The sequence below is a fragment of the Mus caroli genome, unplaced genomic scaffold, assembly GCF_978045245.1.
Source record: "Mus caroli unplaced genomic scaffold, Mus_caroli_1 scaffold_11, whole genome shotgun sequence".
In the NCBI taxonomy this organism is placed as follows: Eukaryota; Metazoa; Chordata; class Mammalia; order Rodentia; family Muridae; genus Mus; species Mus caroli.
Genome location: NW_028227266.1, coordinates 60678004 through 60703092, shown reverse-complemented (window position 1 = coordinate 60703092; position 25089 = coordinate 60678004). Strand labels below are relative to the sequence as shown.

The 25089-nt window shown below is 38.0% G+C and overlaps 1 protein-coding gene and 1 long non-coding RNA gene across 4 annotated transcripts in view; one reads left to right on the top strand and one right to left on the bottom strand.

The window, feature by feature from the left end:
• The window catches only part of Glce (glucuronic acid epimerase), a 61197-nt gene that overhangs the window by 2983 nt on the left and 33125 nt on the right, over positions 1-25089 (top strand). The window lies entirely within an intron of this gene.
• Positions 10863-23416, bottom strand: LOC147002049 (uncharacterized). 2 transcript variants are annotated; one of them, XR_015048966.1, is made up of 3 exons: positions 23289-23416; positions 15503-15633; positions 10863-11906 (listed from the first exon to the last, which is right to left on the bottom strand). It is a non-coding gene; the product is annotated as an uncharacterized LOC147002049 (long non-coding RNA). The 2 variants fall into 2 exon arrangements; XR_015048967.1 differs by lacking the exon at positions 10863-11906 and adding an exon at positions 14921-15114.

The window sequence follows — 25089 nt, the reverse complement described above, 5'->3', positions numbered from 1 at the left end:
CATTATTATAATGCTGCAAATGAGAGTACCAGAGTGGATTTTGTTTTATCACTCACAATTCTAGAACCATAATGTTATATACTAAAGCAGTTTCTAGAAAGGGAATTATGAGGCATGCGTGCTAGCATCACTGTACTGCTAATAGTGTGACCTTTGATAATTCTTGGTCTCTCAGGGCCTTGGTTTTCCATGTGTAAGTATATATATAAATAATGGATGCAAGAAAAGCCTTGTCAATACTTTGTACAAACCTCAGTTCCAGAGATTGTACTACATTGGTTTTTCTGTTGCAGACTCTACAATATGATATATTCAAAAGCAAAGAGAATGAGTGGCTCATTCTCAGGATATAACTAGTTCTATATAATATATATATATATATATCCATTATATATGATTTCAGAAACTTCTTTATAGAGATAGGAAGTATTTAATTCTAGAATACACATTCATGAAGGTAAGTGCTTTTCTTTGGATCGTTGAGTTTTGCATATTACAATGGTCTTATTTTTAGCATCTTTGTTTTTTGTATCTGATCCCTTACTGTGTGACAGAATACCCATACAATAATGTTAGGTTCTTTTTCAATTCTGTGGTAGAATGGGTGCGCTCTGTAGTCAATGGCCCTAGGCTTGCCCCTTGAATTCCGTCATTATACTGCTTTCGATGTGGATCTGTTCATTGTGCCTTACTTAATACCCATTGTTCTTTAGCTCCAGGATTTAGTCCTAACTGTCATTACAAGGCCTTTCATCATCCCTTTGACTCATCTGCATTTTCTCTACCGTAAACCTCAAGCTCCAGTTGCACTAATGAGAGCTGCTTACTGAATGAACCATCCTGTTTCCTTCACTCAGCCTGCAGTTAGATTCTTTCCAGTGCTTAGCATGCCTTTTCCTACTGCTGTAAAAACTACTGATTTTTCATTCTGCTTCACACCGTGCATTTTAGATCCTTTCTGGCCCTTATTCCCTCTCCCTGGGTTATTCTCTCAAGTATTTTTGTTCATTCCTTCTGTAAGTTTATTTTTTACTGTAATTGTATCTTTTTCTAAATTCAAGGACAGTTTTTTTTCATCACTCTTTCTTGTTTACACAGAGGTGGCTCTCTTCTTACATGTTTGAAATCTAGAAGCCAGGTGCAGTGTCTTCATAATGTCCAAGATTGATTAAATTAGCCTCATATGTCCGGCCTGTCCTGCTTTCCTAAACTCAGCTTCTTCTAGATGATCTTTTCATGCCTCATCCACAGACTGATAATTAGAACTGTAGTTCTAAGCCTCAAATTAAGAAGTGAGACTGCCAGTACAATAGGAGTTAAGTTATACAGTAAAATTGACAGGAAAGTCCTGTAGAATTTTGAGGCAAGTACTATTCCTTAGCTCTTAGGTGGGATGCCAGCTTTCCAGTTCTGGACATAGGTGATTGATAGATGTTGTACCTTGACTGCTTCTTACATGGAAAACACTAATTTTGCTAATGTGTGTGTGTATTTACATTGGCTTCATAGTTGCTTTCAATTCATTGCCTTTCATTTTCAAAGCAAATTATGACATTAACATGCTCTCAGATATTACCTCCCAAGAAGCAGGCAGTGAGTGTGTGTATAGGTCTGATTTATACCACATTTTATGCTTTTTCATACTACTATACTGCTTCCTGAATTAGGTTGCTTATTTGATGTTTTTAATTACTGATAGGTATTTTACTCACTTTATAAATGGAGAAGTAGGTTATAAAGTTTGTCTATTTGCCCCCCCCCCCATACCTCAAAAGGAGAATTTGTGATACTTTGGCTTTAAAGACTAGCCATAAAGCTTTAGCATAGGAGGATATTACATATGCAGTAGTGGTTGAATAGCTTCCTCAGAATCACAGAGCCTATCTGTAAGATATTTTCTGCTGGGTTGGTGAGATGGCTCAGCAGATAAGAGAACTGACTGCTTTTCCAAAGGTCTTGAGTTCAAATTCCAGCAACCACATTGGTGGCTCACAACCACCCGTAATGAGATCTGACACCGTCTTCTGGTGTATCTGAAGACAGCTACAGAGTACTTATGTATAATAATAAATAAATCTTTGAGCTGGAGCAAGTGGAGTTGACCGGAGTGAGCAGAGGTATTAAAAATCAATTCCCAACAACCACATGAAGGCTCACAACCATCTGTACAACTACAGTGTACTCACATACATAAAACAAATTAATAAATCTTTTTAAAAAATAAGTATTTTCTGCCAAATTAGTTGTGAACACTGATGTAAACCTATTATTTGAGCTGGGAATGGTGGCAAATACCCATGAGCCTTCACTGAGAAGGCTGAGACAGGATTTTGAATTCGAAGTCACCCTGAGCTAAATAATAAATAAATGAGACTTGGTCTCAAAGAACAAACCCCTCGTATTTTAAAGGACTACTAGAGACCTGATTTTTCCTTCCAAGAAAAGTGATGCTGAGGATTTTAGAGTCTTAAGGACATGACTCAGAGAAAATCCTGAACTTGGATCATGTCATGTGGGCCTCCTCAGTGCCTTTACTCATCTACTTCCCTAATCTTGGGTTTTTTTTTTCCTTCCTTTTTTTCCTTAAAAAAATTTATTAGTATCAGGCTACCAATAATCTTTTATGTGCCTTGATATGTGCCAACTCTTATGTCAACTAAGAGGACTACAAAGAAGGCATAAAACCTAATCACTTTCCTGAAGGGACACAGTGTGGAGGTGTGTATTTGAATAAAGTCATCTTCCAGTCCAGCATTTAACTTTCCCAATGCTACTACCCTTTAACACAGTTCCTTATGTTGTGGTAATACCCAACCATAAACTTATGTTCATTGCTTCTTCATAACTATAATTTTGCTACTGTTACGACTTGTAATGTAAAGATCTGATATGCTAGATATCTGATATGCAACCTCAACCACAGATTGAGAACTGGTCTTCTGGTTCTTAGCCCAGGAATGATTTTTAGTGGTTAGCTTAATGAATTTTTATACATGTAACCACGAATCCAGTAAAGATACAGAATATATATGATATAATAAAACTTCTTCATTCTCTGTCCTAGTTAGTACTTTCCGAAGGTAATCTGCCTACCTCGTCACCATTAATCTAGATTGTGTTTGCTGTTTGCTCTTGAACTTCATTTTTTAAAAAAAAAGGAAGTTTTTTTTAAAACGATTTTCTTTATTCAACCTAGTGTCTGTAAGATTCATTCTTTTTGTTTGTTTGTTTGTTTGATTTGTTATTTGTTTTTGTTTTTTCGTGACAGGGTTTCTCTGTGTAACCCTGGTTGTCCCTGAACTCACTTTGTAGAGTAGGCTGACCTCAAGGTTTTGTGTGACCCAGCTTCATTCATTTTTCTTTAAATTAGCAGTAGTTTATTTTTTGTCCATTACTATATATTATTTCATTGCATGTGGACATATATACCTATTCTGTTGTTGGATATTTGGGCTGTTGACAGTTCTTAGTTAGCTCTTAAAAACACAGCTACCAATAAAAGTTTTGTACATGTTTTAGTGGACATATAGATTCATTCCTTGGCTAGAATCAGTAGTTACTTTCATTTCAATATATTTGACACATAAGCACATATAGAGTATACATAGAAGATTCTGAGCTGTAAAAGCTTTATATAGATCTCTAGACTGACAGTGAGGTACTTGTAGCAGGTCACGTCTCTGCATGATCTCCAGAGTCCAGATGGTGCTCTACCTAGAAGAAGGCATGCTCTTCAGGCCTTTTTCTTTTGCTTCCTTCTCAGTCCCTCCCGGCTGATTTACAGGGTAGAGAAAAGACGCTCATATTCCCATGGGAGCTTCTAGAAAGATGCCAGTCCCTATGCTGCTAGAATTGAGTATTGGGTTTGTTTATTTGTTTGTTTTTTAATTGTAATTTGATAAAAGATTTTACTTTGTATTTTTTATTATAATGAAACTGAGCATGATAAACAGATTTTTAAAAAAGAACAATTAAATGTTAAAATATTTATAAGAAAGATTTTTAAAAAGACTTCCTCAAGTACTGTTTTAGAGGATATTTTAAACTAGGAAGCTTGTTATGTGGACCCCAACTCATAGATCTGTCTATGTTGTGTACCACCACTCCTGACCCATTTTCCCCTTAAATGGAGAAAAGTTTTGAATGGTTATCACAAAAATCATAACATTTCAAAGACCTAAGTCTCAGATGCAGTCATTGTTACCTCAAGTTTTTGTGTGTTCTTCTACAGAGAGTAGATGTTCATGTGTATTCATCCATTTCCCAGCATGCTCAGGGAGTACTCTATAAATAGTCTTGTATAGGAAGTAGTATAGTGCCCATTTTCAATATTCTTTAGGTTACTTATATTAGCTCATTATACAATGTAAAAGCTATACAAATAGGTGTCTGATTCTATTTTTAGGGAATAATGATTAGAAAAAAAATCCATATATGTTCAGTGTAGGATTTTTCCCTCTAATATTTCCAACCCTGGGTTAGTTGAATCCTCAGTGTGAAACCAGTATATATGGAAGACTAACTATGTATGTAATGTATGTGTGTACAAATGTGTATGTACATATAAATATGTATTATATAATGTATGTATCTATGCATATGGGTAAAGTCTGAACATGCATATATATGTCAGAATATGAGATGAATTTTAGAGAACATTCATTTAAAATACTGTCTGCTTTAGATGTGGTATAGTATATCATATTGCGTACCAAAAATTAGAAAGGGTCTAAAAATGATTAGTATCTGGCTAGTGGCCCAGAAGGAAGAAAAGCAGAGTCTGGAAGCATTCGGCAGTAATTTTCTCTAAGACAAGTGGCCATAGCTCTTTTTATTATTAGATCAATTCTTTGACAGTAGCGCTTCTGTTTATAGTACTGATTCAGTACTTCTGTTCTTTAAAGGAAAGCTGTGGGTCCATGTTCTGCCCTGTCGCTGGGGTGTCGCTGGGGTGTGGGACAATTTTTTAAAAAATTAGACAGTCGATACCTAAGAGAAATTATTTAAAGTACAAAAGCTATTTGGTGGTATTCAGAAGAACATCTAGGGGGAAAACTTTATCTTTCTTTGCTTGCAGTTAAAGAGTTTTAGCAGGACTCCATGATATTTTTGGTTAACAGTGAGAGATTGAGGTAGGAAAATTGCAAATAAAAGTCATCATTTTTCTAAACTTATTTGCCTAATTAAAAATCTAACCAGCCTTGGGATTAACATTTTAAAGTATATATTTTATAAGATTTTATGCTAATAATATAGAAGTAATTTGTATCATACATCAAAGATCTTTTTAAGTTTGACTTAAATGTGATTGCTGAATAAGTGGTTTGAGCAATAAGAATCAGATGGGGAATGGAGAGATGGCTTAGCAATTACAAATGCTTGCAAAGGGCCCAGGTTCAGATCCCAGGACCCATGTGAGATGGCTTACAACTAACTCCAGCTTCAGAAAATATGACACCCTTTCATGAACACTTTGATACATATGCATATACTCGAGCGGGCACACACACATACCCAGAAATAAATAATAACATAAATAATAAACTATACCTTTTAAAAAGTTGTACAGAAATTGTATATTTTGTACAAAAATTTAGATTCTACAGTGTTTTAATAGTTTAGGGAGAAGATACTTGCTTTGTCAGTAAGTTTTTAAAAAGTCTTCTATTTCTAATAATAAAATTATTTACTGAAAACTGTTTGGTTATGTGTTTCAGGATCAGTAGGGATAATATCAGATGTCCTGTTCAAGATGGATTATAAAGTAAAAGGGCCACTTAAAGAATTTATTCCTAATATATATATATATATATAATATTTATTAGAGGTAGAAAATGCTCACCTCTTTTTAAATGTTCAATTTTTTTTTTTTTTTTTTTTGGTTTTTCGAGACAGGGTTTCTCTGTGTAGCCCTGGCTGTCCTGGAACTCACTCTGTAGACCAGGCTGGCCTTGAACTCAGAAATTCACCTGCCTCTGCCTCCTGAGTGCTGGGATTAAAGGCGTGCGCCACCACGCCTGGTTAATGTTCAATATTTTTTTGGTCATTGTTTTTGTTTTTTGAGACAGGGTTTCTCTGTGTAGCCCTGGCTGCCCTGGAGCTCTGTAGACCATGCTGGTCTGGAACTCAGAGATCCACCTGCCTCTGCTTCCCAAATGCAGATTAAAGGTGTGTTCTATTTCGAAATTTTATTATTATTTTTTTTTTTTGTAAAATTGAATAGTGTAGAGAATTACTTTTACCATATACCCATCTTGGTATCCCCTAATGCTAGAACCTTATATAATTTTTTTTTTTTTTTTTTTTTTTTGGTTTTTCGAGACAGGGTTTCTCTGTGTAGCCCTGGCTGTCCTGGAACTCACTTTGTAGACCAGGCTGGCCTCAAACTCAGAAATCCGCCTGCCTCTGCCTCCCAAGTGCTGGGATTAAAGGTGTGCACCACCACGCCCGGCAGAACCTTATATAATTGTGCATTTATCAAAACCAATAAAAGCAGGCTGCGTTTTGAACAAGGAATTCAACAACTTTTGGTGGGAACACCTGTTACATAGGAAGCATGTTAGCTTCTGAAGTATGTACAGTGTTGGAAACAAGGTCTTCACATGTGACATTTCTAACAGACTGGCAGCTTAGCGTTGTGACCTAGGAGGTTTGGGGACTGCAATATAGACCACAAATAAAAGTTATGTTCACATAACCTTATTGTTTTGTTTGCTTGGTTTGTTTATTTTTTGATTGATTGGTTGATATCCCTAGGCTGGTAGTCTTTCTCTGTGTAGCCTTGACTGTCCCGGAACTTTCTCTAGACCAGGCTGGCCTCAAACTCAGAGATATACCTGCCTTTGCTTCCCAAGTGCTGGGATTAAGTGTGCACCACCACCTCCTGGTCAACTTTATCGTTAAGTACACATAATTTTAACTTCTAAGGTCAGCCAGTGACTTTGAGGGTAGACCCTTAAGTTGTCTTTATTATCTCAGAACCCTGTTGCTTATTATTTTATTCCCAGCACTTTAATAGTGTCTAATAGATAGCAGATGCTACACGTTGTATCAGTGACTGACTGAAGCCATATGGATACACCCAGGATCTAAGATAGAAGAATTGAGTGATGATTAGTTTCTCCATCTCTGCATTAAGTTTATTTCTTCTCTGTTTTGTCTCAATTATACAATGTTTGCCAAAACTAGAAACTTGTTTTGTTTGTTGTCTTAGGGTTTCTATTGCTACCATGAAACACCTCAACCAAAAAGCAAGTTGGAGGATGAAATTGTTGATTTAGTTTACACTTCCACATTGCTGTTTATCACCAAAGGAAGTTAGAACTGGAACTCAAGCAAGGCAGGAACCTGAAAGCAGGAACTGATGCAGAGGCCATGGAGGTGTGCCACTTACTGATTTGCTTCTTTTTTTTTTTTTTTTTTTTTTTTTTTTTTGGTTTTTCGAGACAGGGTTTCTCTGTGTAGTCCTGGCTGCCCTGGAACTCACTCTGTAGACCAGGCTGGCCTCAAACTCAGAAATCCGCCTGCCTCTGCCTCCCGAGTGCTGGGATTAAAGGCGTGCGCCACCACGCCCGGCCTGATTTGCTTCTTATGGCCTACTCAGCTTGCTTTCTTCTAGAATTTAGTACTGCTAGCCCAGGGATGACACCACCCACAGTGGGTTAGGCACTTCCCAGTTGATAACTAATTGAAAATGCCTTACAGCTAGATCTTATAGAGGCATTTCCTCACAACTCTTTGATGACTCTTAACTTGTGTCAGGTGGATATACAAAACCATCCAGTCATTACACTTGGCTTCTGAGATTTAGCTAAAACGATTGATAAGAATGTTAGTTTCGATTGGATCATGGTTTTGTTTTTTGGCTGAAGTTGGAATCCTGGCTTCAAAGAGACCAGAACTGTGGTATGGGGAAGTTATCTGGGATGGACTGAACAGTGTTGTAAGTAGGACCTGTGGTAGGTAGAAAGGGGGGGGGGGATATAGGGGGTGGGTGACAGGGTACAGAGGCCATGGGTTCCCTGTGGACTTGAGGACAGGGTGCTGCTGAGACCCAGATACTGTGACTGTGAGGTAAACACCCCAGCCCAGACAGCATGTGGTATTCGTACACATCCACTAAGGAGAAGCTGTCTTAGGGAAGAAGCATAGAATAAGGGTACCAGGGTCCCACATCCAACTGAGTTTAAAATATTAGAAGCTTGAAAAATAGACAGACCATAAGAAGCATGCCCAGAAAGATGGAATTTTTTTTTTTCACCAAAATCTAGGACTCCAAATACCTCAGGACTCATGCAAGAGCTGAAGGATTCCCAGAGCCATATCCAAAAATCAAAGCTACTTAGAGGAGACAGAGGGTTTAGAGGGTAAACCCAGTTACAATAATCTAAAAGACAGGAGGCAGCAGCTATGGAGGGATCCGGCTCAATCAAGGGGGTCTGGTCTTTTTGTTTTGTTTGAGGCAAGGTTCCTATTGTAGAGCCCTGGCTAACTTTGTGATCCTCCTGTCTCAGTTGCCAAATTGCTTCCCCCGTCCAGGACCAGTGCTCTAAAGCCAGAGAAGCATCCTCAGCTCAAAAAGAATCTATATAGAAAGAGAACCAGTGGAGCAGTAGAGTTGGGGAGAGATGCCTCAACAGGTAAATGAACTCTGCCTGCTACCAACTCTGTTTGATTCCCCAAACTCATATGGTGAAAGGAGAGAACTAACTCCCCCAAACTGCCTTTGACCTCTAGGAGCATGGCACTCATGCAAATGCACACGCGCACACACACACACACACACACACACACACACACACACACACGGACTGCAGGGAAAGGACTTCCTAGGAAACCAGTACCTGTTGTTGCACGTGTGCGTATACACACACACACACACACACACACACAGAGGCTGACATTAAAGTGGTACTTGTTTCTGTAGGAAAGGAGGTTAGAATCTGGAGATGGCCTCCAGATGCTACTGTCTGTTTGGGATCAGCTGCAGCACTGCAGAGCAGCCCAGCCCTTGGCTCTGCACTGCCTTCCCACCACTGTTTCTGTAGAGGTCGATGCCTATCCACTCTACCCACTGCCCTCTCTGGAAGCTCCCTTTTCACTGCACATCTGCTGCTTCAGGCATCTCAGATCGCCTCCTGGTCCTTCACCCTCTCCAAGCCTGCGTACTTAGATATAATAATAATAAATAAATCTTAAAAAAAAAAAGAATGTTAGTTTCACCAGGCAGTGGTGGTACATGCCTTGAATTTCAGCACTTGGGAGGCAGAAGCAGGTGAATCTCTGAGTTCAGCCTGGTCTATAAAGCGAGTTTTAGGTGGCCAAGGCTACACAAAGAAACCCTGTCTCCAAAAAACAAAAAAATAAAGTTTAGTTTCTGAGGCCAGAGAGATGGCTCAGCAGTTAAAAGCCCTGGCTGTTCTTTTCTGAGGTCCTGAATTCAATTCTCAGTACCCTCGTGTGGCTTACAACCATCTATAACCGTAGCCTCATGTAATTCTCATGGAATCTAATGCCTCTTTTTGGCGTGCATATGCACATGCAGACAAAATACCCATATACATAAAATACATAAGTAAAAGAATACTATTTTCTGAGAATCAAGGAATTCCTTGTCAAATTGAACTATAACAATGATAGGGAAGTGGAAAATATTTCAAAGCAGAATTAGAAGCAGTAATTTACATTTGTTTATGTTGCATATGATGAATATAAATGCGGTCAATGAAATGAAGTATCACTGTTTATATTTGGAGTCCACCTGCTTTTTTTTTAATAGCTTCACTGAGGTATAGTTGACTTACAATAAACTGCACCCACTTAAAACATACACTCTAATAATTTTGAAACCTTTGTATTCAGGATTGTAAATAAACTTACCATCTCTAGAAATGTCTAAATGTAATCTTTTTGTCATGCCTCTTCACATACCCATATTCTGCTACCTCAAACCATTGGCCTGCCATCTGTCACTAGGTTGTTTTGCATTTTCTGAAGTTTTATATGTATGTAGTCAGTCAGATACTATGTGATGTGGGGAGGAGAGGTCTGGCTTATTTCATTTGACATAATCTTTTAGATTCTTTTCTGCTGTCCATCTCAGTGATTTATTTCTACTGTTATTGGTGTTTGTCTCACTGGTGCACTGTCTGGCACTTTGCAATCCAGGCTGGGCCCACAATCTCCTTATAGCAGCTCAAGTGCTGAAATTATAAGGGGTTTCTTTTGCTGTGTGTGATGAAACACCAGAGCAACTTGAAGAAAAAGTGGCTTATTTCATCTTACAGTTTGTAAATCCATCATGAAGGAAAGACAAAGCAGGAACTCAGGCATGGTAGGAGCTAATGCAGAGAGAGGCTATGGAGGGATGCTGATTGCTGGCTTGCTCAGCCTGCTTTTTTATAGCATTAGGACTACCAGCCTGGGAGTGCCGTTGCCCACAGTCAGCTGGGCCTTCCCATATCAATCATCAATTTAGAAAATGCACCACAGATTTGACCAAAGGCTAGTTTGGTAGAAGCATTTTCCCAATTGAAGTTCCCTCTTCTAAAATTATTCTAGCTTTTGTCAACTTGACATAAAACTAACCAGCACAAGTGCATCATCATGCTTGTCAATTTATTATTTTTAAATTCTTTAGTACTAGAGCTTCATGGTACATATACACCAATATTTGTGTATCATTTATTTGTTGACTTTGGAATTCTTTAAATTTTTATTTATAAATATAGCCACTGTGAACAGTAGTGTACCAATCTAATATAAAGTTTTCTTCTTCTTCTTCTTCTTCTTCTTCTTCTTCTTCTTCTTCTTCTTCTTCTTCTTCTTCTTTTTAAGATAAATACTTAGGAGTAGTAATGACTGGGGTCCAAGGTATATTCATGTTTTAATTTTGTGGAGGAGTAGCATTATTATAAAAGGCCAATTTTCTTAATACTGCAGAGATAGCTTGTAAATTAATAAGAGTAAAGAAAAAGCCAACAGAAAAATGGTAGAAACCATAAACATGCACTTCATGTCAAAGGGAATACAAATGATGCTAAGCATAGGGAAAATTTCCTTGGAAGCTAAAGGTATTTTAGGAAAACATTTGTCTCTCTGTCTCTGTCTGTCTATCTCTCTCTCCCTCCCTCCCTCCCTCCCCCCTTGCTTAAATTCGTGTGCACATGTGTGTGTCTGCCTGTTCTCTGCTCGAGAGTATGTGCGTGTGTGCGTCTGTCTGTCTGTCTATGTATATACAGGTTAGAGACCAGCTTGTAGACACTGGCTATCTCTTCTTACCTTATGGATTCCAGGGGTTGAAATCAGGTCATTAGGTTTGGTGGCAAACACCTTTATCCACTATGTCATATTACCAGCTGAAAGCTAAAAAACCTTAAAGTAGTGTTTCCTGTTCAGACCGCAAGATAAGAATGCTTCGGTTTGTACATTTTTTTTTCACTTGAAATGTAATCTGTAATATCAAGTTTTAAAAAACTATTTTGTGATTCAGTTTCCTTGCCAATAAAATGAAACAATAATATTTCCTTGAAGGAATGTAATGAGAATTAGATGAGTTAATATGCATGAAGCTCTCACAGCAATCCTTGACACACATATGTCTTCTTTGAAAAAAATTATTTTGAACCAGGAGTGGTGGCACATGTCTGTCATACCGCATCAGGCAACTGACACAGAATCGTGATTTGGATGTTGTTCTTGGCTACAGAATGAGATCTGGTCTCAAAGAGCACAAACCAAACTAAGAAAACAAAATAGCTAATTATTGTTATCAAAGTACAGATTTAAACAGGGGTGTTTTCACTTACCAGATTAGGCAGTAATGGCAAGGATATGCACAATCCCTCTTCAGAGCTGTGGGCAGGAATGGAAGCATGTGCAATTTCTTTGGAAGATGAGTTGACTTACTGAAATGATAAATGTTCATGCTTTTTAATTCGGTCATTTAAAAAGATTTCTTTTGTTCATTATAGCATTAATTATATTATCAAAAGCTATAAATGACTCTTAATATGATCTAGTTAAAAAATAATGGCACAGCTACACAATGAGGTGTCATATAGCCATAAAAAGAAAGACAAGGAGCATTGATGCCTGGGCTCATCCCTGTACCCCGACCATCTTGGACCTCACTGTGCAGACCAGAATGACCTTGAATTCAAAGACCTGTGATGGCTTTGACCTCCTGATGTACCACTATGCCTGGCTCTACTCTTTAGTAGAACGTTGATACCTTGATACAGACAAGTCCTACTTATCCCTCTGGTGGTAACATTTTATATCATTCTAGTACAGTACAAAAACTATGTGTGACACATGATGCAGTGTGCATACTTTTCTCAAATTACATCGGTGTTTACATATATTCACTGTGTGTTTATATGTTATACACCTCCAAAATCAAATTTTATCACATCAGTTTTATAATCGCTAACATAGTCAACATACACAACTGTCTTCTCACCACAAAAAAAAAGAAATCTCTGGGTCATCCTGTAATAGTCATATTTGTCATCCTAACCTCAAGCCTTAAAAAGCATATACTTTTCTTTTTAATTGTATTATTATTATTTTAAGTATATAGGTGTTTTGCCTAAAGGTATGTCTGTTCACCATGTGCATGTCTGATGCCTATAGAGGCCAGAAAAGGGCACTGGATCTCCTAAAATTGGAGTTGCAGATGGTTGTCAGCTGCCATATAAATGCTGGGAATCATACCTAGGTCCTCTGGAAGAACAGTGATAAGTTGATACAGTCAACAGAATTTGTTAACAGAGTCAGAAAGAAGGCTCCAAAGAATGAGGGACAGCAAGAAGTTAAGTATAATATGGAATTCTTGATTTGATTGCCTGAAGGATAGAGTTTGCTGTGGTGGGTAAAACTGAAGGAAAAGATTTTGGAGGAGAGAAGTTTTGGACAAAGTAATTTCAGAATACCTATTAGGTATCTAACTGGAAAAAAAAAACTCGAAAACAAATTGCAGATGCCTGTATCTTGAAACAAAAGAGATGGACTAGAGATTTAAGTTTGGAAATTGAAAGAGATTAGATGAGATGACTTCACGGAAAAAGGGTAGAAAGCTGAGGTCCCAGGACTGAGATCTGAGGCACTACAGAGTTTAAAAGTTGGGTAGTAAGGAGCCAGAAACGTGAACTTAGGAACCAGACAGAGAAGAAAGTATTCCAAAGAGGGAGGATGAAACCTTGGCTAATGCTGTTGACAGTTAAAGAGGAGGACTAGTAATTATCATCATTTTTGCTAATATGGAGTTAGAATTCTAGTAAGAACAGCTCTGATGATGTGGCAGTGGTAGTAGGAGGTCTGATTGGAAAGGATCAAAAGAAAGGGGGAGAAGTTAGAAGTAAGCAGAAAGCACCTGAGACATTAGTTGGAGAAATGGTAGTAAAGAGAATGAGAGGTTGTTTGTTTTTTAGATGCAAAACTGACATTTTTGTAGGGGCTGAGAAAGGGAAATTTTATGGGGGTGGGAATAGGTGGTGAATGAGAATGGAATGTGTGACTAGGAGACTGGGCTGTCTCTGACTCAACAGCTGATGCAGTAATGAGAGAGCTGAGAATATTTGGGCACAGATGTACTTAGATGTGTTTGGGAGCTTATAGAAGCTTGTATTGCTTCTTTGTTTCTCAGTAAAATGGGAAATAGAGTCAGCACATGAAAGAGGAAGGAATGGGAGATTAAAGAACAAAGGGTATAAAGTAGTCGTGTAGGAGAGGGATAGGAAATAAAAAGGTATACTTGTTAGGCATCATTACAGAGTCACTTGAGATTTCTGGTCCTGAATTTAAAGAGAAAGTATAAAGGAGGAGAAAACTTGCTGAGGTTTTGTGCAAGACAGAGAAGTAATAAACGGTTGAATAAAAACTTAACCTCAGGTAAGAGGGGGATTGAGAAGACAACAAAAGAGAAGGAGAGAAGTAGTGGTGGTAGACTAAGCAGGTATGGTGGCACAAACCTACAGGCTCAGCACTTAGGAGGATGTGGCAGGAGAACTGCAAATTTGAGTTCATTCTGGACTATATAGTGTGTCATTAAGCCAAGATGAGTAAGTAAATTTAGGGAGCGAACTGATAAAGCGTGGTGTTAGAATGTATATATAGTTATGTTCATTAAATATGTATATGTATTTATTGAATATATAGCTACATTCATTAAAATTAACACATTTTAAGCTTTGACTATGGCATAAGTGGCTAAAATAACAATGGAATTAAAATTAACTCAAAGTAAGCTTTGAGTGTGGATACTAATGGATAAAATAAAATTAGAATAGGATCATGGGAAGAGAGACTGTCAAGTAATACAAAGCAAGGATTTGGGGAGGAATCAAGGATAATGGTAGAATGAGCAAGCAGCTGTAGTCTTGAAGAAGTAAGTGGAGCATTTGAGAGGTAATTGGAACAACAATAGTCTGGTGGCAGTAGACTCCAAGCTGAATGTTTTCAGGGAGGGTGGGGGACAGAAATGTGTGGAATGGACACAGGATACTTGTCCTACCTCTGTGGTAAGAGGAGCCAGGAGAGTAAACATAGCACACAAAGAAGCAATAATAAAAGAGAACCATGTAACAGACAAATGTCATATATGGATGGAGGCATAGACAGTAGTAGGAAGAGTTGATGCTGATAGCAAAACTAATGCAATTTGGAATTAAGGCATTTTCCTTTCTGTTTGATGTCTTTGCAGATCTTCTCTCTTTTAGAATCATATATAACTTAGAAGCATTTGACCATCTAGAATTTTATCTTTAAAAAAAAAAAAATGAGTGCCAGCTGGTGTAGTAGTAGCACATTCCTTTAGTTCCAGCACTCAGGAAGCAGATCTTTGTGAGTTTGAGGCCAGCCCAGTTTACACAGTGAATTCCTGGTCAGCCAGAACTACATAGTGAGACTTCTATGTCAAAACAAAACAATGTCATTCCCAAGGTTAGCAGAATATAATTTAATTTTCCCAGGACTAATTGTGAACATTAATAAGGATTGTTGTTGTAGCTGCCCAGTTATTTCCTCCATTCAATTTGTAACTTTGGGCATTCAGCATAGAATAATGACAGGTCTCCCTCACAAGCTTGTCTCCTTCCAAGTCTGTCAGAATATCTAAATCAGAGAACAATAACAGCTGTAAAAAATAAACAGAGAACTGTTCCATTTCTTTTCCAAAGTTTGTTCTATAATTTTAATCCCTGCCTTTATTAATAGTATCTTTAATTTTTTTTTACATTTGAGAGAACATTTTGCTTCACAGATGCCCTTTATATATGTCAGCTAATATTTGTTCCAGTTATGACTGTTTGAACATTAAATGTAAAAAGAACCCAATTCAGTAGCCTTACACAATAAGGAGATCAACCAGTTTTGCACAGCTAGAAGTAGAGGCAAAGTAGGTGTCTTAGTTAGGGTTTTACTGCTGTGAACAGACACCATGACCAAGGCAAGTCTTATTAAAAAAAAAAAACAAAACAACATTTAATTGGGGCTGGCTTACAGGTTCAGAGGTTCAGTCCATTATCATCAAGGTGGGAGCATGGCAGCATCCAAGCAGGCATGGTGCAGGCAGAGCTGAGATTTCCACATCTTCATCCAAAGACTACTAGTGGAAGACTGACCTCCAGGCACCTAGGGTGAGAGTGTTAAGCCCACACCCACAGTGACACACCTACTACAACCAGGTCACACCTCCAAATGGTACCACTCCCTGGTTCAAGAATATACAAACCATCACAGTAGGCTTCCAGGTTAGTCAGTGAATGCATTAATGCAGACTCAGAAAATTCCGATTCTTTCTGTTGGTCTGGTCCACTTTGCATAGGAAAGAACCTTGTGTTCTAAAGTAGTGGTTCTCAGCCTTCTGAATGCTGCAGCCCTTTAGTATAGTTCCTCATGTAGAGCTGACCCCCAACCATAGAATTATTTCATTGCTACTTCATAACTATAATTTTGCTACTGTTATGAATTTTAATGTAAGTATCTCATATGCGACCCTAGAGGGGTAACAACCTACAGGTTGAGAACTACTGTTCTAAAAGATGAAACAGACTGATTTCCTCCTACCAGAAAGGACAGACATAATCAGAAAGTCTTGTATCCTACTGATCTGATTCTCTTTCATCTCAAAATCAATTTATGGCAATGAGATAGGCCTGTTAATGAGCAAAGTCAGCTCTCCAAGTTGCTGTCACTCAGTTGTAAATATTCATGGTAACAATCATAATGTCTATTACAGTTTCTGCCTTGGTTGTGTACCTAGCTTCTTGAAGCTTTTAATGTTTCTATAATGAGCCAAATCCGTTTGCTTCTGCTCTGTTGTCTTAGTTGCCGTGGTCATGGGTTTCTATCATGTAAAACAATACAGCACGTATTGAGCATACCTTCCGAACAGAGACCGCTGACACAGTGAGAAGGTATGAGATAGATAGCAAATATGAACAAGAGCTTCTTGTAACCAACATCCCTAACCTTTCACAACCAGAGAGAGTTGACTTAGCTACCATTTCAATGGAAGCTATGGTGATTTGATTTCTATCTCTGTTAAAAGTTGCCAGCACTGAGCCAAAATAAAAAGTAAGCTGTGTTATTATTGAGGTTCTAATTCTAGCTCTTGCCTTCTAGTAACGTGATCATAGGCAAACCACTTCATCTCCCATACCTGTTCCTCTCCCCATGCATGCTTCATGAGCTGGAGAATGCTAAATCTTGCCAACTGTTTTTATTGAATTAAATAAGCTGATGTGAAAAAAATTTAAAATATAGGGTAGTGTGTAGTTAAAATTGTTTTTTACACTAACAAAAGAATGAAAGTTACAAGAAAGAAACCTAATGACCTGAGAGATATTGTTTCTAAGAAGTAATTATTCTTAGTTGCTGAATGTCTAAGATACACTAAATATAATACTAAAGAGAAAATAAAAATGGGATGTGAACTGCTTCTTTGATATCTTTGAAATTAATAAAGACAGTTGTATCAGCAGAACATCAGCTGCTTGAATACTTGATTTTAATTAGCATATATACTAGATATTGCTTATAATTTTTCTTTAACATATTGCCCCAGCCAAACATGGTGGTGCATGCCTTTAATCCCAGCACTTGAGAGGCAGAGGCCAGCGAATATCTGAATTCAACTACAGAATGAGTTCTAGGACAGCCAGGACCCTGTCTCAAAAGACAAAAAGCAAACTCTGTGTGTGTGTGTGTGTGTGTGTGTGTGTGTGTGTGTGTGTGTGTGTGTTTGTTTTCATTCCTTTGACGTTTTAAATTTTTTTTAAAAATTCTCTTTCAATGGAGAGAAGGGGACACCAACCCACCTACAAAACTTTCTACCTCCAAATTGTCCTGCATACAAGATGTGCAGGGATAAAAATGGAGCAGAGTTGAGAGGATAGGCAACCAATGAGACCCACCCCATGGTAGAGAGCCAGCCCTTGACACTATTAATGATATTCTGTTATGCTTGTAGACAGAAAACTAGAATAATGTCCTCTTGAGAGGCTTCATCCAGCAGCTGGTGGGAACAGATGCAGAAACCCACAGACAAACATTAGGCAGAAACATTAGTTCTGGGAGTCTTGTGGCAGAGTTGGAGGAAGGATTGAGGGAGCTGGAGGGGTCAAGGACACCATAGGAAGATATACAGAGTCAGATAACCTGTGCCCATGGGGGCTTGCAGAGACTGAACCACCAACCAAAGAGCATGCAGGGGCTGGACCTAGAACCCCTCCCTGCACATATGTAGCAAAGGTGCAGCATGGTCTCCATATGGATTCTCTAACAAGTGAAGCAGTGGCTGACTCTGACTCTGTTGCCTTTCCTTTGGATCCCTTTTCCCTAGCTGGGCTGCCTTGTCTGGTCTCAGTGGGAGAGGATATGCCTGGTCCTGCTGCATCTTGGTGTGTCAGGGTGGATTGGTACCCATTGGGGGCAGGGGTCTTCCCTTCTCAGAGGGGAAGGGAAAGAGGGAAGTTGTGGATGCTGGTATGAGGGTGGAACTGGGAGGGGGCTGCAATTGGAATGTAAAATGAATAAATAAATAAATTAATTAAGGAAAAAATAATAAAATTTAAAACTCTTTTAAAAAGTCAACAGTGGAATAGATTGTGAGCTGCATTGCTTTATGTGGTTTATGTCCCGGATGGCTGCCTTTATTTATCTCAGCAATCGACTGCTGTTTATTATGTGCTGTGTTCTTTTTCTTTCTCAGAGCTTTGTTTTATTTTGAGGTCTCACACTGAATAACAGCAAGTTTGTTGTTAGTACTAGAAAGACAACATTTTACTTCTGAAACTCTGAAATGTAAAACTTTGTGTTTGAAGATGGATGGAGACAAGATAACATGAAGAAAACTGACTTTAAAAATTAATTTATTCTGAGGTAACCCAATCACAAAAGAAATCAATAGATATGCACTCACTGATAAGTGGATATTAGCCCAGAAACATAGAACACCCAAGATACAATTTGCAAAACACAAATTCCTCCTTAGAATAGGGAACAAAATACCCATGAAAGGAGTTACAGAGACAAAGTTTGGAGCTAAGACGAAAGGATGGACTATCCAGAGACTGCCCCACCTGGGGATCCATCCCATAATCAGCCTCCAAACCCAGACACTATTGCATATGCCAGCAAGATTTTGGTGAAGGGACCCTGGTATAGCTGTCTCAGATGAGGCTATGGCAGTGACTGGCAAATACAGAATTGGATGCTCACAGTCATCTATAAGATGGAACACAGGGCCCCCAATGGAGGAGCTAGAGAAAGTACCCAAGGAGCTGAAGGGGTCTGCAACCCTATAGGTGGAACAACAAGATGAACTAACCAGTACCCCCAGAGCTCGTGTCTCTAGCTGCATATGTAGCAGAAGATGGCCTAGTCGGCCATCACTGGGAAGAGAGGCCCCTTGGTATTGCAAACTTTATATGCCCCAGTACAGGGGAATGCCAGGGCCAAGAAATGGGAGTGGGTGGGTTAGGGGAGCAGGGCGGGGGGAGGGTATAGGGGACTTTCGGGATAGCATTTGAAATGTATATAAAGAAAATATCTAATAAAAATTAATTTATTCATGTCTTGTTAATGTTTATGTTGATTCTGAATATCTCAATTGTAGAATATTAATACAGCTTTAGTATCTTAACTGCTATTATGGACCAAGGCACATAAGCTTCTTGAATTGACAGTATTGACCTTTGGTTTGTACTAGTCAGTGTTATCTGGCAAAATAGATTCCAAAATTCCAAAAAGACATGCTTCAGTGCATGCTTTTCTTTTACATAGGAGGTTCTATATCAACAATGTAGGTATTGGTGAAAGAGAGGAGCTAGCATGTGGTGGCTTTGCAACCATTTACAAGCATACAAAGGATTTAACATTTATATAATTTAATTTTCCATTCAACTTGATAAGAGGTTTTAGTATACCCATTTTGTGAAAGAAAATATTGAAATTTAGAAATTAAATAAATATAAAATTCTTTCATGGAGTAATCTTACTTTTTCCCCTTTCTCCAAGAAGAAGTCTGTGATAATTCTCTTGGTTTTACTATTCATAATGTACCTATTAGCCCTGGAATGCAATAATAATTTGGCCATCCTTTTTAGCAGTTTGTAATAGGCCTTTTGTGTGAATGTGTCCTCGTTTACTCTCTGAGGCCTTCCTTGAACTTAGAACAGTGTGTAGTCTCAAAAGTAGAGGTTTTTCTCTACCATTTTTTTCTAATATTGCCCCATTTTTGTTTTTAAGTGTCCATTGTACATATGTTAAATTGTTAATACTGTCCCAATGGGTCATTGAGTCTGTTCATTTGTGGAGAACTGTCACACTCTGTTTCTTTCAGATATATATTTTTTTTTTTGGTCCCTCACCTCTTGGAACAGTTTTATTCCATGTTTTCAGGTTTACTGTTATTTTCTCTCTCCCACTTTCTCTCCTTCCTTTCTACAGAGTCTCACTGTGTAGCACAGGATTTTCTGGCGTTCATCATATATCCCAAGTTTATCTTGAGCATGCAGTCCTTTTCCGTCAGCTTCCCAAGTACTGAGATTACAGGCATATTCCACTATGCCTTTGCTGAACCATGGTTTCTTGAAGGAGCTATAATAAAATCTGGTATTGTATCTCAGTCTCTTAGTATTGGCAGAGAAATGGAAGAAAGAAAAGAGTGTATGTAGAAGCATGTGCTTTGCAACAAAGTCAGAGTCATGTATTAAGAACCCTTATCTATTTTTAGTTCAGTCTTGCCTGGTTCTAGGACTGAATAGCTTTTGACACATGTGCTGTATTCAAGGAATTTCACGTGGGTGCATTGTCCAGTAGATTTGCAGCCATATTACAATATGTAATTGTACCCCGAGTACCCCCAGTTAATGGCTTCTAGGCTAAGATTAGTTGGAGACTGATGAGGATTTAGAAATCTCGGTTTCCACTAAGAGGGGTTTTAGCATGAGGTAAGGTGCACCAGGGTCTAGTGATTTGAGGAATCATGCTTTCAATCTTACGTGATGTTGTTTTGTTTTGTTTGTTTGTTTGTTTGTTTTGTCTTTGACTCATTTGGCTCTTTTCCTGCTTTTGGTTTGCCATGGGATGTTCATGAAATTGGAGGGCTCAAAGAACCTTTCCTTCAGAACATTAAAGGGAACGGAAAGTCCAGATGAAGTGAATCCTGGAGCCATTTGTTTTTCTGAACTTGAGCTGAAGTCTTTGGGGAGAAGGGCAAAATAATTTATTATTCTTACTTTCAACCAGGATTGCTAATATAATCAAGTGGAGATAGAGACTCTTAACAGTAATAAAATGATTTGAGCCTGAATGGCTTCTGTCAAATACCTTCCTCAAGCACTTGTTCTGGCAGTTGGTCTCTGTTTGATAGTCCAAAAGTAGTCTTGTATTTATACTGCTTTGGATACTCAGTTTTTAATACTGACTTCCTGAGCTTTTTAATTTTTTAAAGTAAGGACATTAATATACTTACACCATCTACAAAGTCTTTTTATAATAAATAGGAATATGAAAATTTCCACTCTACTCAGGAAGCTGCTAAGATGTTCAAGTAAGTCTTTATGAACCTGTGCAATGGTATGTACCCTTAGTCACTGAGTAGTGGAATATATTGTCATAGAAAACAGTGGGCTTAAAAGAAACAAACAAACAAATCTAGTTAATTATAGTTCAGCTTGACTGTATAACTTTGTAACCTTGAGCAAACTAGCTAAACCTAAGATATATTTTTCCATCTGGAAAATATCATGTGTATTTGGAAGGTATGGGGAGATAGATACTGTCTGCCCTACATGTTAATATGAAGATCACAACAGAGGTATGAAAGTATTTTTGGAAATGTGTAATTATACAACACAAGTGTAAAAACCGTTTATAAAATTAGCTCAGCTTAACGAAGTCTTGTTTTTAACTTTTTAACTGTGGATTTAGCTTCTCATCGAAATACTGTATTCCTTTTATTGATGATAGTTTAAAAAAACAAAAATAATATCTAGGTTGGAAAATGGATGTAAATATTGGTGTTTTAGCAGAAGATGTAACCCAATATAAAAGAATTAAATAATTTTTAACATTCTTTTTTAAAGAATTATTTGAAAATGTTTATCTTTTTAATTCCTAGTCTTTAATATCTTTTAACTGTTGAATTCTGTGGCACTGCATGTGAAGTTTCCACGTTGGATTATCAATAGAAAATTATTGTTGTTTTCTATATGTATGTAATATGTATGTGTGAGTGTGTGGATACATATTCCTATTACATACATGCTAAGGCCAGAGCAGCAGATGGGGTGTCTTCATGAATCCTGAATGGCTCTCAATCTGTTTCCAAACCAGAAGCTCACAGTTTAGGGTAGGGGGCTGATCAGAGAGCTTTTGGGATCTGCCCTTCTGTTCTCCAATGCTGGTGTTAGGGGCATACACAGCTGTACTTGGATTTTTGTATGAATGCTAAGGATTCAAATCCAGGTTCTCATAACTTCTTACTACCAAACTATCTCTCTGGCTCTGAAAAATTAAAACAATCCAGTTGCTTATTGTCTGATTCTAAACTGATTCTTCTTCTAATTAGTATGTATGTATTCAGAAGAATGCAAACTAACTTAATATAATGCTAGTATGAGTATAATTAGGGAGTTAAACTTGTCAAAATGTAAAGCAATGATTGAAGTATGAATGTAATATTTTGGTACTTTCAGAGTTATTCATAATATTCTGCTGTATTGACATAGATCAGTGAAAGAATCCCATTGGTTGCTATAGTTATTCTTAAATGCATGTCTCCTATGGTGCTTACATTCTAAAAGATGGAGTTACAAAATAAAAGATAAAATACAGTGTATCAGCAATAAATACTACAGAGAAAAGGGTGAGAAAGGGAATGTGGAAAGAAAGGGCTGAGAGACATGGAGCTGGAAGGTAGGCAGGCTTGAGAAAGTGGCCATCTAGTGAAGCCTCAAAGGAATAATCTACATGAGTAACTGAGGAAGGAACACTGGGATTGCCAGATATAGCAATAACATCTGTAGAAAGTATGCCTGGATGGTCTGAGGAGGGAAAAGGACAGTATACTGAATTAGAATCAGGCTAGAGGAGCACTGTGGAGGTCAGAGAAGTGAAGTTGGAGAGTTTTGAACAGAGGAACTGTATGACCTTATTATTTTTAATGGTGAGAGAAACTTGAGAGTTCGAGGCAGAAAGTTTAGGATACTATTACAGTAATCCATGTGAGCCTCATAGAAGCGGAAAAAAGTTTTAAGAGGTTGGGTTTTATTTTTAAGTAAAACAAATAACTAAAGAATAAGAGGTGGGACAGAGGGGAGATGCAAGAAACAGAGCTATCTGTGTTTTTGGCCTGTGCAACTGGAAACTTGGTGTTACCATTTACTAAAAGGAGGAAGACAGGTGGTAGAGGAGGCTGTATGTAGTGGGATTGTGCTGATATTGATCAAGGCTTTAATTTTGGACTTCAGTGCATATTAGATGTGCAAGTAAAATATGCTCAGTAGGTACTTGTATATATTAGAGAACAGTTGTGGTGAGAAGACCAAATTATAAATAATTTGGGATATGTCAGTTTGTAGATGTTGTGTCTAAAGTCTGGAGGAGACCACTTGGGGAGTAAGCATAGGTGAAAGAGGCGAGGTCCAAGAACTGGACTCCAGGACATTTTAATTAGTAACGTGGAAAACATTGGTCAAGTTTGGGGAAAGTCTGATTAGTGTGGTTTCAAGAGAAAGTGGGAAAGGCTGAGGAAGTAGCTAGATGATAACAGCACCTACCTCGTATGAGCAGGACCCTGGGTTGATTTCCAGCAAGGTTTAAAAAAGGGGGGGGGTGGACAATTTTGCTGTAGAAGGACCTACTTCCTAGCTTGTTCAGATGGTGGTTGGCAGGATTCATTTCTGCTTGTGGCCAAAGACCTTTGTTCTTTACCATGTGTACCTATAAAACATTTCACAACTTGGGAGCTGACTGTCAGAGCAAGCAAGAAAGCAAGAAAGAATCCCAGCATAGAACTTGGTAGCAGGAACGTCAGTCTTTAATAACCTTGTCACATAGTGGCATCCTATCATTTCTGCCATATCTGATTTTTTTGTTGTTGTCAGTAGATTATTAGGTCCATCCTACTCCTAGAGGAAGAAGAGATTACATAAATGTGTAAATACTGGGTAGATCATAAAGTGCATCTTTGAAGTTTGCCACTCAGTCTTCAGATACTGGTACTGTAAGATGCTCATCTGGTTGCATGAGTTAGCCTTTTTTTCTAGCATACTCATAACTAGTAACATTCATTTGTGAGAGAGCTGGGTGAAAGTAAGAATTTGGTTTAGGACTATTAGCTAACATGCTTTGTAGCCATGGTCTTGTTTTTTTCTAGTGATTCCTTTTATGAAATGAATTAGCAGTGTTAAAGTCATGCTATATCCAGTGACATTGTGCCTAACATTGTGGAAGCTGAGTCAGGAGGGGCTAAGTTGGAGGCCAGCCTGAGATACACAGCAAGTAAAAGCCATCAGACCACTACTACCAAGAAAAGAAACTAAAATTTTATCTGGAAGAGCTCAACAAAAGTAGGAAAGCTATTAAAATCAGAAAATATGCAGATACTTTTATAGAAATTTGAAAGATTGCTATATTTTAAGATAATTCAAGTTTTCATACATTTCCAACATAGATACTATTTTATGACTTGGAAGGAAGTGGATATATAAAAATCTATGCAGTTGAAGTATAGCTGAACTTGATATATACTGTAAAATAATCTTTCCTTGTAAAACTAAGCTTTTAACAGACCATAGATTCCAACTGTTTCTTGTTACTGTTGCCCACCCCCTTGGCATAGTTTATATATTGAAGTCAGTTCAATCTTTGTAGGAGAACTAAAAAACATCATCCTAGTCTCACAGCATATTAAATATTACAAATAAGTTTCCAGATGAGGAAATAGTCACATAGAGATGTACCCAGGCTTGCTCATGACAGAGCCAGTGCCAGATGCCAAGCCTCCTGATATTATAAATTGCTAGGAATGAGCCTTATGTAACTCTTAGAATTTTAAGAACCATCCCAGTCTCATACCCAGACCTGAGTTTAGAGTGTAATTTGCACACTGAGATTTTTTAATGCTGCTGAGACAGTTCCACTTGCAGCAGAATTTGGGGACTTGTGCTTTTGAGGGAATTGGTGTACTTTAAAGACCTGAGTCATATCAACAGTGCAGACTCTATCCATTCTGATTTGTTAATCTTGAATTTGGCTAGGTTTGGCCAGGGTAGTAAGAAATAAATCTTGTATTAAGAAATAATCAAGAAGAATCTTGCTGGGTAGACTTTCCCAATAAAGTAATTCTGTCACTAGTTTGTAAATACCATGTGCAGACTTGTTAATCATGAAATAGAAGTTGTCTGACACTGATGAGGAAAGGAGAAAGGCTTCTGCCATCTGTGTTGTGGCAGGCTGTGCTGTTGTGCTAACTAGATAAATTCTAACTACTGTTAAACAGACTGTTTGTGAGGTTGTTGCTAATATTTTAAAGAAAGTATGTAAATACAAAGCGGCAAAGAAGTGGTTCCAGACTTA